General features: G+C 31.2%; 1 protein-coding gene across 1 annotated transcript in view; it reads right to left on the bottom strand.

Moving 5' to 3' along the window:
- The window catches only part of superdeath (Suppressor of ER stress-induced death), a 52,509-nt gene extending 40,476 nt beyond the window's left edge, over nt 1-12,033 (bottom strand). The window contains exon 1 of the mRNA XM_074125633.1: nt 11,875-12,033. The gene's annotated coding sequence lies outside the window, so the exon portion shown is untranslated. The remainder of the gene's footprint in view (nt 1-11,874) is intronic.
- Between the last annotated feature and the right edge of the window lie 4,476 nt (nt 12,034-16,509).

Raw genomic sequence — 16,509 nt, forward strand, 5'->3', positions numbered from 1 at the left:
TGTGTGACAGTTCCACAATTCACGTTCATAAACTTTACCTTTACTCATATTTCAATGGTGAGTGAGTGAACAATGATCCATCGTTGAATCAGTCCATGCAGGTCCTTCTTTCAAAACAATTTAAACATTTATATATATTCATTCATTTCAAATTAAATTCTGTAAAAATGTTTTTTAAAAAATTATTTGCTGGATAAGGCTAAATTAGAAACTTTAACACTTCACCATTTTTAACACAATTCTCATTCGAAACTGGCCAAGTAGTTTGGTCGTCGATTTCTTAATGAATTTTCCTGGAAGTTTAGAATAATTTTCTTGTTCACAAGAAACCTGACCCTAAGGTATCAATACTATTCCGAAGCTTCAAAGATCAACAAAAAAGTTATTTTTACCCCAATTCCACTTAGTTTGCTAGTTAATTTTCTTTGAATATTTTTCTCAGAATCTGGTGAGCGATTCTTCACTTCGAGGATGAGTCCATATTGAGTGACTAACAACACATCACTTGATTATATGCACTTTAATTGATTTTCAAACTTATATGACTAACCATCTTTTAAAAAATTGTCCCTAATTGTTCTTTTTTACGCATTGCTACTGGCATACAATCCCTGCGGCATTAAGACTTTCATTGGCTTCTTCTATTGCTCAAAAAGCTGTTCTATTCGTTCTTTCCTTCTCAAGTAATTATCACTCATCAATAATTACATAATACCTATTAAACTAAAAAGATCTCAACCCAAAAGCAAGTAATACCTGAAATTAACTATATTATATATGTTACCTATCGCTTAAGCATGCTTTAACACCTTACTTTATATAGAACTTCTGTATTCTACGCAACTTTAAAAAAAAAAATAATAAATTGTTTTTCTTTAATATATTACCAAATAATTATATTAATTTATTATATTTTATTATATTAATAATGATAAGAACCTTTTAATTTCCCGTAGATTTTCAATCCGTACGACCCCGCACTAAGTTTTCCAATTTCTTATCTTCTTGTTATGGAAGGTAGAAAGCACTTTTATATTTCCTGTTTAGACAAAATATAGAAAAACTCCCACTAAAGCATATGGTACTTAATCTAGACTACTCTAATCTTGTCCCAGATCACCAGTTTTAGACTCCAGCCTTCAACTATTCTTCATTATTATTGTACAATGTAAACAAACATCTGCTCTTTCTTTTGATTCTCTTTCTTGACGTCAAAGAAGTTTTCGTTCGGGTTCGCCCTCAGGGCTTGCTCTGTAAGTTCAAGGACTTAGTTTTATTTACTAATTTCTTCATCCTTTCTTTTCCATAAGGTATTATTAGCTAGGAGAAGTTGGTTCTCTCCTTCTTCCATCCAACAGAGACAATGCTGCTTTAGACAAGTGTTCTGTGCTGTTCTTTCTAGTTAAATCTGTCGATATTACTATCTACTTTCAAACAATTCCATCTACCGTTACAGATGGCATGTCCACATACTCTTAAACTCGCAAAAAAAAACTTTTTAACTTTGGTAATGAGGTTTAAGAGGCGAATAACCAAATTGAACGAGAGAGCTGAAAAATATGGTAAAAAAATTAATTTTACACTACGTTATTATTTATTATACGTTCCATTACACTAGAATTGAATTCATTTTTCTCCTTTTAATATTGTTACCTAACAACGCTAACTTTGGCTGTACATCATCAACAAAAGCCTGACTTGATGGCTTCACTTTAAACTGAAACGCCAAGAACTGAATAACCGCTTAACTCTCTCAAAAGACTAGATCCAAACACTAAAACATAAATACTAAACAAACTTCTGGGATAAATAGAACTTTGAAATTCAATTAAGCATTCCAATCTTCAACGAATTCAATCAGTATAAAATTTTGTTTATAGAATCTCATTTAAAGTATCTTTAAAAACGGGCTAGCGTCCCACTTTTTGGAATTTTAGTTTTATAACTGTACAAATTATCTATTCTCGCTTATAATTTTTGAATAATTAAAATAAATTGATTTTTTTAAACTACATTTGACAAAACATAGTGTAGGAAAATAAAAAATTGAATGCAAAACGTGGAATTAATTTAGCATAGTAGTAGTTAGTACTAGTGAATGAATGAATGAATGTGTAGCAATTAATTGGTGAAATGAATGACAAATTTAAGAGGGACGAAATAGTTTATGTGAAAAAATAGTATGCAAGATCATTCATTTATCAACTACACTAGATATTCGTAACAAGTTTTGTGTGTGTGGTTATATAGTATATTTGGCACAAGTACAAATATATTTACATCCTACATTATAAATGTCTAGACGGACAGGTCTTAAGCGAACAATGAAGAAATTATTAGATGTTTCTTAAAAATAAGTCAATCATCAATTGCATAGTGTGGTTATATTATCTAAGTAGGTAGTAACTGGGAAGTTGAAACTTCAAATTTATGCTAGTAAAACTTCTAATGAACTCCTCCAAATGTAGCACTTATCTGTATCGTGGTCATAAAACATAGTTCACGAGAACAGGATTCTCACTTTTGAGAAACTTCAAGTAAAAATTTTAATCAGAGAAATCGAAATAAAATTTTCCAGTTTCTTGAAAGAAATAGGTAAATTGTGCTTATGAAACTGTTTTGGAAAAAAATCCCCCCAAAAAAAGCTTCTAAAGATTACGTGTAATTTTTTTAATGAAAGTGGAAAGACGGAGTTACTATTTAAGTAACCATTAAATAACCTTAAAAATAGTGTGGTGATTTCAATGTGAAACGGATAAAAATTAATTAAAAAGTATTTTTTAATTTTTGTAAAACCTATTTTAAGCATCACTTTCCAACCCAACAGGATTCTAAGGTATTGAAACAAAAACAAAACAAAAAAATACATGAAATTTCTTAAATCTGCTGTTTAGTATGACCTCTCCTGTGGTCCAAGTTTGTGCAAGTTACTAGCGTGATCGTTATTGAAAGTTCACAGACACTATTTGCAATTTCGTAGAGCGGATACAAATTAGATTGCCGGCAATATGTAGCGTTGATTGGTCCATATAAATGGACGAATACTTTACAGTTTTGTATGAAAAATAAATTGCTATTGATCTCTCACAATAATTTGGCTAATTGAGGCTGGCCGTTTAAAGCTTTCGAAAAGATTAGATTACCTAATTGTGATTGAGTTGCTCCAGTGTGATGTCGTTGATGGCAAGGTCCAGAAAAAAAGAAATCGCCTACTTTACCCAATGAAGAGAAAAATAAAGAAATAGTTCTCTAATGCTTCACTAATAACAATATTATCTATGTTTAGGGTCAGTGTAAGTGATAAACTACAGCAATTAGGGTAATTAATTCAGTAAAATTGAGTAAGGATGTATTCAAAGAGTTAAAGAGTACTTTTCATTTGACCATACAACGTTTTTCCCAAAATTCAATCATTCAACAGCATTCTGCTAGAAATACCTTGAAATATTTTTGCTAGTAAATAAACTAGATGTAGGATTTTCTATGGATAAAAAGAACAGGTTAATAAACTTTGAAGTATTCAGCGAATCATCGGTTTTTATTGACAAAAAAAGAACTTATTACCGTAACGAAATTCATTGTCCTAACCTTACAACGCAGTTTACAAAGGTGTTTCTAACAAGTTATAATAATAATATAATCTTGCAACATACTATAACACAGAGAGTTCTGTGTGGACTGAAAATTACAACTGCAAATTACAGTAATTACTGGGAAGCTATCAAAATATGAAATAACTAGGTTTATAGCAGATAAGTGGATTAGAGCGTGATTGATATCAAACATCAGTGCAAATTGTACATAATAAAAGATGCAACCTTAACAATTTCCCTTCAATAGGACTTCATCAGTATTAATGCAAATAATATTCGCTGTTTGTGTCTATCATTGCCTTTTCGAATTCACTAAGATCTAAAATAAAATTTATTTAATGATGTTTGATTGATGTTGCTAGCTCGATGCGTAAGCATGAACTCTTTTTCATTTATTTAAGCATACATTAAATTTATTAAGAGAGATTGTCCAGATTGAAAGAAAAATCAATTAAAAAGAAAGACAATATATTGATAAAATATTATGGAAATTTTCAAGGCCAGAGATCTTATTTTAGCATTTAATTGGTTTTTTAACATAAACTTGTTATTCAGAAGCGAAAATAGCGATGGGAGAGGTATGTAGTACTAAAAAATAACTAAAGGAAGGCTTTTGATCTTCCTAGGAATGCAGAAATTTCAGAATTACAACCTCAGAGTGGTACCTGCAATAAAGCTGCTGCAGGAACTAGTTTTATATTGGTAAAGTATTTGGACAAGTACAAAAAAGAAGAATTTAAAAGTTGGCGCAAAGGGGACTTTCATTCCCTGCGAAGTCTAATTGAGGTTTGCACCTTTCACAAGAAATGGATACTTATTTAAGGAATATTATCACAACTGCAAATTGCTGTAAAGCATAATTGTTTGCTTTTTTGTAAATGTTCTTAAACACAATTATCTCTGAACAGTTCACTTCAATTAATAACAATAATGATAAAAACGAATACCAACATTAGAAAATAAAGCCAAACATTAGAACAATGTAAATGGTTTAAAACAAAACAATTAATATCAATTGAAGAGCGAGTGTAGACCATTAAATACATCAAACATCTCATGATAATTAAGCGGTTCTTGATGATTATCACAGAGACAATAAGAAAAAGGGGAATGAACCACAAAAACATCATTCTACTGCTAAAACAAGAACTTGATGTTCCTTTCTTTTTAGTTATTAACTTTAGGTAACACTTGTCTGCATTTTTCAATAAGAAGTAATATAAAATCTGGCCTTGTTTAAGTTTTGATACAAATTTTTAGTAAATTTCTAAATTCCTATTTTCAAATTTTGGAAAATATCGTTCCCTAATCTGTCCAATGAAGAATGGTGCCTTGTCCAAATTAGACCTAATTCGATCGATTGACTTCCCAGTCTACTTTTCTCATTTTCACTGATTTATTAAATCAATAATGAAATATGAAAATAAATGATTTTTTCATTTTAATATGTTTAGTTCTTCACTTTTTAATAAACATCTATACATCTACATCTATAAATTTGTCACCTTTAAGTTTCTCAATTTGTTATTTCGCACGTCACCCCTCAAAGAGACGAGGCGCTGGGGGAACACTTGCCTCAATCTCGCCATTGAAATCCTAGCAGTTTGGAATATAGCCCCGTCCTGTTGGAACCAGATGTCTCCCAGATTAGTTGCTTCACTCAATTCTTCCACCTCAGGTTCAAAAATCTCTTCCAACATTGTCACATAGCGCTTTGAGGGGTGACGTGGAGTGGCCTGCGCGCTCACCAGATTTGAGCATTTGTGATTTTTTTCTTTGGGGGTACATAAAGGAAAAAGTTTTTAAACATCGTCCACATACCCAGGAAGAACTTAACGACAGAATCAGAGAGGAAGTTGCGGCCAATACCCATCGAAATGTGCGGAAGAGCGGTTGAAAACTTCAGAATTCGCCTTCAAGAGTGCATCGCGGCTGACGGCCGCCACCTGCGTGATATCATCTTTCAAACTTAATGTAAAAAACTAGATTCTGTACTGAATTAAACAATATAAACATAATTTCTGTAAGTTGAATTGTTTTTGTTTTACATCCCTTTAAAACCGATTCATACCTTTTGCCTTACCCAAAGCTAAAGAGAGCTCAAACCTTAAATGTAGTTAAATCTCGGCCAGGCGTAATAACATTTTTTAGTGTCACAATTGTCCAAAACTATCCTCAATATAAGTATATGTGTAACATACATATACAGGGTGATCCATTTAAAACGCACCAATCGCTAATAACTTTTTAGGAAAGCGGAATTTCGAAAAAACTCACCAAGTAAACTATATGTTTTTTCGGTCTAGTTTTCAAATTTTCTACCCCCGATAAAATAAATTTATACTGATTCACCCACAACCATTACATTACTCTACATGTTTTAACATCTTCAATTATTATTATTTTTTTACTTTGCGTCACTAATAACATTTTTTGCTGGCAGAGGACCTCCCAAAACGTGTATTTCTGGTGGAAAATTAATATTGAAAACTGTTCGCGAATAGAAAAAATTGTAACTTTGATCTTAAATATCTCAACAAATATTACGGATATCAAAACGGGATTAACGTCATTTTTCACAGTATTTTATGTAGTTTTCATAATCATTGTCAAAACCAGTGGTCCTTATGAAATTCCAAACCGGGTTTTAGCCGTAACTCCGCTAAAAATGAAGATACAGCATCGGGGGGTGAAAAATTTGAAAACTAGACCGAAAAAACATATAGTTTACTTAGTGAGTTTTTTCAAAATTCCGCTTTCCTAAAAAGTTATTAGCGATTGGTGCGTTTCAAATGGATCACCCTGCATATCCAAATCTCTTTCTATATGTACTCTCTTTCTCGTATGTATATCTATTGAGAATATTGGAGGTGTCAGTATCGGGTAGTTAGGCTGCGACAACCCCATGATTCTTAACAAGTGGCTAGTCCTCACCCGCATGTGGGGAGATTCTAGGGTTTCGATCGAAACCATTAATCCAAGACCAATATAATGCATTTTTCATTTTTTAGCGCTTCTTAAGATAATAACTGTACCGATTTTTTGACAGAAAATTAGTGATATCCTTAAATTTCTTTCCTTTTTAGTATTTCATCTTTTTTGCTCAGGAAGTCTTTATTTGGGGAGGAAGGTTTTTTTCCCCAGAAAAGTGTGACGTGTGTCTGAAATGCCAGAGCAGAACAGTTGTCTGCTATAAAATAGTAAGAGTCCTTTAAAGTATCTTGGAGTTCCATATTTGATAAAACTCAAACAGAGAATGAAGAATAGATTTTGACAATTGAAACTGGTTCTTTATAAGTTCTAGAAGTATTGCGTAGTTTTAACCTAAACCCCGATTGTGCTGACATTTGGGAGGAACCTGTCACTTTCTGTTATCGAAGGAATTTAAAACATGCTCCATCTTGCTTCTTATGGCCAATGAAATATTATAAAGTAAAATTCAATGCCAGAAGAAAAATTACAAAGAAGAAATCATGAATAGAAAGTCAGGTGGCAATTTAAACGATTGTTTTGTTTACAGAATTCTGCTACAATTTTTTTCCTTACTTATTTTTTACTTATTAATTGCGATCTTAGTTTCTGTGAGGTCATTTAAAATTTCGTTTGGAACAAAAAATCATTTAAGAATAATCTAACGTTTATCCTAAATTGAAATTCAGAGTGGAACAACTGGTACTTAAACAGAGGAATAAAACTAAATTTAGGTTAAATAAAGCTTAGTAAAGGAGTAGCTGAAGTTATGAGCTGAATTTTACAAAATAGAAATAATAAAAATATTATTATTGAATCCGTACGAGCAAAAAATTTTGCTTTCTTAAAAATGCCTTTTTTAAAATAAAATGTAAAGATGGGTCAACAACTGAGGTCATTGTGTTTGAAAGCATTTTCACTTGTTTAGTCGCCACCAGCATCTGTAAAGTGTTTACTTGAAATATAGCATCTCCATCTTCAGTGAGCTATAAGAAAGAAGCTATCTAAGAACCAAGGGCAGGAACTCGGTTCTCTACGTGGATACCCAGTGCACTTAGCATTAAAGTGATGCCATTCCTAAATATTGCAATTATCTAATTAGCAATATACAATTTCAGACTGAATTTTTTCTTTCTGCTCTTTGGCAAACAATGGAAAATAAGTGTAATTATCAATTAAACAAGTTAACCGGCGGATGTTTCAGTTATGCGTGAACAACTTCTTAAACACTCAACGTCTCCAGCATCTTAAATAAATACATGAGTTGGGTTGAATAATAATTTTTTTATAACTTATTTAAGTAAGATTCACACTGGACGGACCTCAGTATTTAAATTTTGTTCGATTTCATTCATTATTTGGAGAAAGTTACATTGTGAAAATAAAAAAGTGAGTATGAATATAGCAAGTATAGATCTTATTGTTTATATCTCCTCAAATTTGTACTTTTCGTAATCAAACTTAACCCACATTACTTCAGAACACATGCTTATTTGTCTTTCAACAATTATAATTACATTAAAATTATACATTTATGTTACATCGACAAAATTGATTCTGTAATTACATAAACCATTCTTGTAAGACAAACAAGCTTCATTCCCGCATTACAATGTTGCAGAAAACATTCTGACTTCCAAGTTCTTTACAAAGAAAGTCCTTCTCAGTTTCATTGATTTCCTGATATACAAATCCTACTTTGACTTCCATAACGCTTGATGTTCTACGAGATAGAAATATCCACTCATTAATCTCACGAACTGCTCAAAATGGAGTTCTTTTTACGCTTTATGCTTTATGTTGAGTTTCTATTTTACTCTTTCAAAGTTGAGTAGGCAGGTTGAATACAACAAAATATTCAAATACTTCATTCATATTTCCTCTTCAGCAAATAATTCATCCAGATAGAAACTTTCGAAAAGATATTCTGTATTTTATTTACTCGTATTTATAAATGGGTTATTAGCCAGTTGTAACTTTGTATATAAACGCTTATTTTTACGTAAAAATAATGTTCATAATGTTCAAAGAATATATCCGGGAATAATAAAAAGAATACAATATTTATCTATAATACCTAAAATGGAGTTTAGAACAGTTTCATTTCTATAGTACTAAAAAATAATAAATATACGATAAATTTATGTAGTAACAATTTTGTTGGTCGCGTTAAGGATCTTTTAAGATAATTTTCAAATGTGCCACAAAAAACAAAAATATTTTATCAAACTTTCAAATTGGTTTATACATAAATTTAATTAGTGAAAACTTAATTATTTTTATGTTTATTCTAGTGTCTAGTAAGCTGTTAAAATAAAACATCATTTTAGTTTTGAATTCCCATAAAGTCACATTGAATATATCACAATTGCAATTTTAATATCGGTATTATCTGATGTTTGAGTTAATTCCATTATAACGGCAAAAGGGGTTTCTGTCAAGGTACTTGTTCTAACTAATGCAAACTTATGAATTTTCTTTGAACTAATGGTACTTTTCAAGCTAAATTTTCAGATAAAATCATAAATTGCAATAAAGTGCAATTAAAATTTACATCTGAAGTTTTTTTGTGAATTTTGAAATGAAGCGTAGAATTAAAATAGCCTTTGTCGACGATTGCGTTCATATGAAAATTGAATGAGAGAAAAAATAACTCCAAGGTATAAGGTACATATAATAACACCATCAAATTTATTCAATATTGTCAAATGAAGTGATAAGTTGCAACTTCTAGTGGCACTTTGAAATGTTTAGGCCCATATCATTTTCATCGCAAAAATCTTCAGGGAATGAAGAGAAATTTAGGGCAGCATAAAATCGTTCGCTGAACTTATTGCAGAAGAAATCTTCAAGTCGTTTTCAAAGATCTAAAGTGCATAGAATTGTTATGTTGTTAAATATTTTGAACAGAAAACGGAAGAGAATAGAGGCTTGTGATACTTCAGAACTAATTCTAAATATTCTTTCAGAAAGTAATACTTGAGTAAATAGAATAGTATCAAAGAAAATTGAAAAGAGTTGAAGATAAAAGTATCTTTCATTAAAGGAAACTAACGTTTTCATTTATTCAAATTGAAATTTGACATTTTTTGATAAGATTTTTGCACCAGATGTTTCAATAAACAATCTGTATTCGAGTAAATATGATAGTTTGGTGTCAACTTTTATACTTTGAAATCCGCACATTTATTTACTTAACTTCTAGGCAATAACAAAGAAAAATTTGTTTATCTACGGAACAATATTATATGATGTAATTTCTAAGTAAATTAAAAGAGATGTATTGTTTCAATTTTTGTTAGAAATAAACAAACAAAAACTGATACATTTATTTACATTTAATACGATTTTAAATTTGACAAATGTTTAATTGTCGGAAATCAGCAATCGCCGGAATGCAAAAAACTATTTAACGAACTATGCGGGGATAAAGCTATAATGTATACAGTTGTCAAAATTATTGGCCGCACACTATTATTTAAATTATTTGATTTAAAGCACAATTTTACTCACGTCTTAATTAGTCAAATTGTTTTTAAGTATTTTATAAAAGACGATGTCAAGTAAGCAAAGTTACCGTCTAATTAGAGAAGAACTCATTAATATGGAGGGTGCTAATTAAGTGAATCTTACAAGTCCCTATTTCAAAAATATTATACTATACAATTAGGATTTCGCAGTTGCCATTTAACAGATGTGTCATCGACTAGTAAACCTCATCTTCAAGTTCCTTTGAGTCGCGGCAGTACTGTTCTGAAGCCTTCCTAGACCAAGCCTTCGGATGGGGTCAGGCATCATGGTTTATTGTCACTTCCAAAGGAAATCCTTCTATCAAACTGTTTTCTAATTCTTTGCAGCTACTCACAATTAGGTAATTCCGTATTAGAGAAGATGCTGCTTTCTTTCCTTATTTCCTAGTCTAAGCCGATCATTCTTCAACTTCAACAAAGAAGACAAGTCAACACTGAAACCAAAATGGTTTATTCAAACTGTCGGGTTTGCCAAGCTTCCAAATAAACTCTGCATCCAAACGGCTCCGTCCGAACTTGATGAGATACGTGCCTGATATAACGTGAATCCTAAAAAAAAAAATCTTCACTATTCTAAGTTCAATCTTTAAACCACTTTTAGCTCAGCCTTTTTTCGCCAGATTCCAGCCGACCTTTCTCAGGCAGAAGAGGCTTTGGGTCAGACATTGTTCTGATCTAGTGACAGTGATAGTAATCAAGTGGCCAACAAACAAAACAATCATGTAATTATCTGGAGTACTATCAGTGTGTAGCTTTCCCAAAGTTTGTAAATTTGCAGAGAAGTAATTAATTCAAAAGCTATCAATTACTTTTTACTTTATGTGGTAATTCATGACAATTTTTAGACAGTAAATTTCTTTGTAAATAATTATGGCTGTCTAAATTCTGATACTTTAAATTCGACACCCATACTCAAAATAGTTTTTGTAGTATTCTCAGTAACGCTGGAAACTTTCTATGTTTTCGTTAAGATTGTCAGGGTGTTTATGGTCATTTTTGAAAACAATGTTCAGTTCTGCCAGTTATGTAACATTAACAAGGAGAACTAATCTTTATTCAAATTGAAGTTAAATTCGAGCTGAGTACAGAACTGAAGTGATCTAAGTTTTCAAGTTTTTGAGCAATTAAGATTAAAAATATGAGGGAGTGGAGAATATTAGAAGACTTCCTGCGGATAGGATAAACAGGAAGTGTATGAAGCCATTCAATATCCGGTTCGAGGTAACAACGTAACACCAATTGATTGCAGGGTTAATTATAATCTAATTTATCTTAAAAAAAAAAAAAGATAAAAATAAGTGAACATAGGAGGGATAGATAAACGATATAAAATAATAAGAAATATGAAAGCTAACGGAGAATAATGTTAACCGCAAAAGTGCCATCACAGAGGGATGTTCACTGAAAGAACGAGCGGCCTGCGTATGTGCAATGATACTTTTGGGTTGTTTATAAACATCAACACCGACAGAGCTGGGTTGAGCCCGCTCTCAAAATAGGTGATTGACCCACATTTTAAAAAACTAACTTTTATAAAAACTCCTATTTTAAACATTCGTATGTGACGAGTCTGCTTTTAAAAATGAACATGGTGAAATTTTTCTATAAAAAGTTGAACCTAAAGTACAACGGAAAACCTTAAATATTCAAAATTCAAATTAGAATTGCAGTTATACAAACATATAAACAAGTAAAACGTACTGTTATTCTCACTAACTACAAAAAATTATTTAAATGTAATAATTATAAATGTAAAAAAAAAAAACAGAAACTAGACATACCAACAAATCTACACGAATAGTCACTCAGTGAGAACGATGTCACGTATCGGTGTGATCACATAAAGATGACTTATATGTCTGTTTTGATGATTGCTAGTATGATGCTGCGAGCATACAACTGGCAGCTTCGCCTACCGGGATACTGAGCTCTGAGCTCAAACTCAGCACCGCCAGCCTAGTGGGCTTTGCAAACTCAATGGCGCATGCGCTTCCATTGGATCGTACTCTCGCTTGAATATGTTTGAATCTTTTTTTTGTTTTTTTTTAAGTACATATTTTCGATATTGTAGCAACAATAATGATAATAAATGTTTCTGTTTATCTAAATTCAAATGTTGAACAACCAGAGAAAGTTTTTACTGTCCGCTTCTAAATACAGCTAAAAGTTAAAATTACATGAAAATATTGCAAATTGAGATAGACGATCATGAGCCATGATGAAGGAGCGTGGTGAGTTAATGAGATTGATGAATGGCCATATTGGCACATCTCGGAAAGTTAGAAGATCGAAACTGAGGTGGCTGCATAAGCTGTCCTAAGATGCGAAAGTTTTGTTTGGTTTTATTTAATTGAAGAGCAATGATGGCATGATGTGTAAAAGACTCATTGAGCTGATAAGAGCTGCATAGCCAGTAATTGAAAGATGGAACTATAAGAGGAGGGAATGTACAATTTATGAAGGGATACTTCAGAAGAAGTAATCACAAATACGGCAGTAATTGTACCAAACAAATGTGATAAGCTTTTATAGCAGTTATAAAAAGATATTCATTATTAAGTGTTTCGGTAACTTGTTGACCTTAACTTCTCTTTTTCTAAGGCCACAACTTGCTCTCGTTGTACAAGTTCACATCATAACATCACAGATATCAAAGAGTTAATGCTTTATAGATACTTTGTGCAAGAATATTAAATTAGATTAAATGGACGTCTCTATTTCAGAAAAATTTAGTCCATGAACAGACAAGACAGAAGACACACCAACCCTCTAATGATGTAAAACAGTATATTGTAAATTAGGTAAATATTTTTGTAAATTTTCGTTACATTATACATATTCATTGTAATATAATTAATTGGTAATTTAATTGTTAACACACTGTAAATATGTTCCACAGCCCTGAAGATGACCTAGTCTCTTGGTCAAAAGCTCGGCATAATAAAGTTTATTTATAATGACTGAAACTGGCATTAATTTTTCATCCTATTGAAACTATGATTCAGTCACCAAAAATAATGAACAGTAATTATTTCAGAAACGTTTTCTACTTATCGAAATCAACTAACAATTCACATAAAGTTTTGAGAAAGTAAAAAACAAACTGCCTTAACTCCCATGAGATAATCATAGACATCATGTTTCTAGGATGCTAAATGTCATTTTGCCTTATATTAGAAGAGAAGCGGGGTGTCATTGAGCTCTTAATTGACAAAATTTACAAATATTTTAAGCTATTTCGTATATTATTGCTCAAAAAGAAATAGAGATAGTCTATGCAAGCATTAACTTTTCAATTAAATTAAATTTTTTTTAGACTGAAAATTATGACATTAGTTTATGTACTTTCTCAAATGATATTCTCTTAAATTAAGCGAAATTTCATCTTAAGTTAACGCTTTTTCGGTTGGAGTAGATATTTGTTGTAGCTGTAACTGACTAGAAGTAAAGCCATTTCTACACGAAAAATGTCAGAAATCTAAGAAATTGTAAAATGACCTCATTCTCGAAAATTGTGATGAGAATAGAACTATAGTATATATGAACTTATATGATCACTTTAATTAGTAGAACACACTCCTAAGGCAGCAGCAGCTCACTTTTATTTCTATCCTAAACTATTATTTATTTGTGCAGAAGATAAGATGTATTTGTTACAAAAAGGTACAGTTCACACTGTAAGTGACCTATTAAAGAAATAAATTTACTGCTTTCACTAAAATTTTCTTCAAACGTATGCTGAGAGGCGCTCCTATTCACTTATAGGTTTGGAAATCGAACGGTAAATTTAAAATTTCACTTATTAAACACAAAATTTGATGTTTAAGCAAAAGCAGTTACATAAAAATCTGTATAGAAAGAGGATTTAAAAGAAATAAATGTAAATTTTAGAATGTTTAATCCTTTAAATCTGACATTAAATTATTTTAGAAAGATATCAAAAACATTTTTTAGAGTTTTGGAAGTATTCACAGTAATGCTGTTAAACAACACTTTTTTCCCATACATTTGATTTTAAATGTACTCAAAAAATTGGCAGCTTCTTGAAATATTTTTTCGGAAAGTCGAGTGCATGCAGCGAAAATATTGTAGACACTTTAAAGAGAAAAACTTCATCCAGATTTTATTTTTATTTTTTAGAAGGTATCCATTTTCGTACAACTCTTCCGTCATGCGCTTAGTTGCTTTGTAGCTGCACATATTTTGGTATAACTGTATGCATAAAGTTTGAAATTCAGGTGGAAAGTGAAAATTATACACTTTGCTACCCTAACTAAGAAAACGTAATTATTAAAAGTAATAGATCTACGGCTAAGGAACTGAAGATATTTCTTTAAGGAAATTGTACTACGCAAACAGTTAACCCACATACAGCACAACTTAAATCTGAGTCTCTCAACAACATGATCATGAAAATGATGGTAAGTGAATGTAAGTAATAAGCTGTTCGTAACGACTTTTATTTATTGAAAAATTTAGAAAGGCATCTTGGCTAATGCCGCTTCTAAGTAGCTGGCTGTTCCTTAACATTCTCCATAAATGATACATACTCTGTAGGTAGTAAAATGAGATCCACATTATTATTAGTACACAGGATTCTTCCATCTGGCTGGAAAACTTCAAAATCCAAGTTATAAGAATTTCGGTACTGGAAGTATTAAATGGAGTTTTCACTTCTTGAGATTTCTTCGAAAACTGCCCCAACTATTTGCTTTAAACTTTGTATATTCCACTCATGTTGGTACATAACTTTTATTTAAAACTTTATTCCTGAAAAATTCAATTAAGCAGAGTTCTGTGAGATGAGAAATGGTAGCATTCCCTCCAAAGAATTGTTTCAGTATAATATAATATTCTATAATTTATGAATTTTTCGTAATTCATTTATATTTTATACATTAAACATTTCACTATTACACACAAACGTACACATACAAATTTATGAATATAAATACATGAACATATACAAATTTTCATTAATCCATTCTCTCGAATAAATTATAGAATGGAATTGTTCAGAGATATTAAATACTAATTCTAATCCGTATGCAAAAAAAATATAAAGTTTTGGAGAAAATTTCAATAAATATTCACTTGAAAAATTTTCCACAACTTGAAGTATCACTTTATTGAATGGTTTTGTTTACTTTTCTGTGAAGTTTTCTTTAAATGCCTTTGATTTTCTCATAACTTCGAATACATATATACTTTACATAAATGCAGATCAATAACTTTTTTGAACAATTTTTTTGTAAAATTCTTTCTCTGGCATTGTGTAACGGAGGGGTTTAGTACCTCATAGATAATTTAATAACAATTAAATGAGTTTTTAATTTTAGAGATTTTTTTTTTTTTTTTTTCGAAAATCGCTCTTAGAATTTTCTTCACGAATTACTTTACAGATAGAGTGATAACTTAAACATGAATAATTTTATTAAGGAAATTCATTTTATGGCAGTGCTGAAGAAGAATGAATCAATTTGTTGAAATGAATAGGCAAAGGAAACCACATTGAAAATAAATAAAAAAAATACAACTGCCTGGCTATAAACATTCATATACTTGTGATAAATTAGTGGAGTTGAAATTATGTATTCGTTAAATAAATTTTATGCGTCATAATGGCGTTTCTCTCTTTAATTTACTGCTAAATTATTAATTATTTTTATTAAGATTTTTTTTTCTCTTTTGAGTGCTGAATTTTGAGGCCCCAAGGCACTCGCCTAGTGCGACAGTGCAAAAATCCGACATCACGAATCACCTTATGATTATTTGTGCAATAATTTTGTCAGTAAATCGGTTTCCACTCAGTAATATTGAACAAAGTACCGACAATGGTTGTCACTTCTGACTTCACTTCAGTATTACTGTCAATATATCAAAGGATATTGACAGTAATGTTATCGAGTTGGGACGCTCACCATCCCTCGGACACTCGTCTATGACCTGTGTTCTCCTCATTGGCTCTGTCATAATAAGAACTATTTGTGAAGGTATACACACTCTGGGTATCCATCTGGACTGAGATCGGTCTACTTCGCTATGTTCTACTCATCCATTACTAAGCGGGTAATACTCGTAGAATCTTATTCATCAATAAGATTAAATGGTCAAACAGTCGCGAGCCACTAGGCGATTATAAATTCTCACTTTACATAGCTGCTATAACTTGTCATGTCCTTATGCAATGCAATCAAATTTTAGCGCTGTGTATATCGATACGACTTAGAGATTTGTGTGAAGATAGTGCACTTCGTAAATCTATAATTGAACAATCGTCTGTAGTTTTACTTAAGGTAACAGAAAAGAATAAACTAAATTAACAAATAAAAACGATGATTAAATTGAAAAAAATATTTACTACTCCATAGTAGTAAAGCAGGGTCGTACAAAAAATCGAAATATAGTTGAAATTC

Source organism: Rhodnius prolixus, unplaced genomic scaffold (assembly GCF_049639745.1).
Source record: "Rhodnius prolixus isolate KJV_2025 unplaced genomic scaffold, Rpr scaffold_3, whole genome shotgun sequence".
NCBI classification, from domain to species: domain Eukaryota; kingdom Metazoa; phylum Arthropoda; class Insecta; order Hemiptera; family Reduviidae; genus Rhodnius; species Rhodnius prolixus.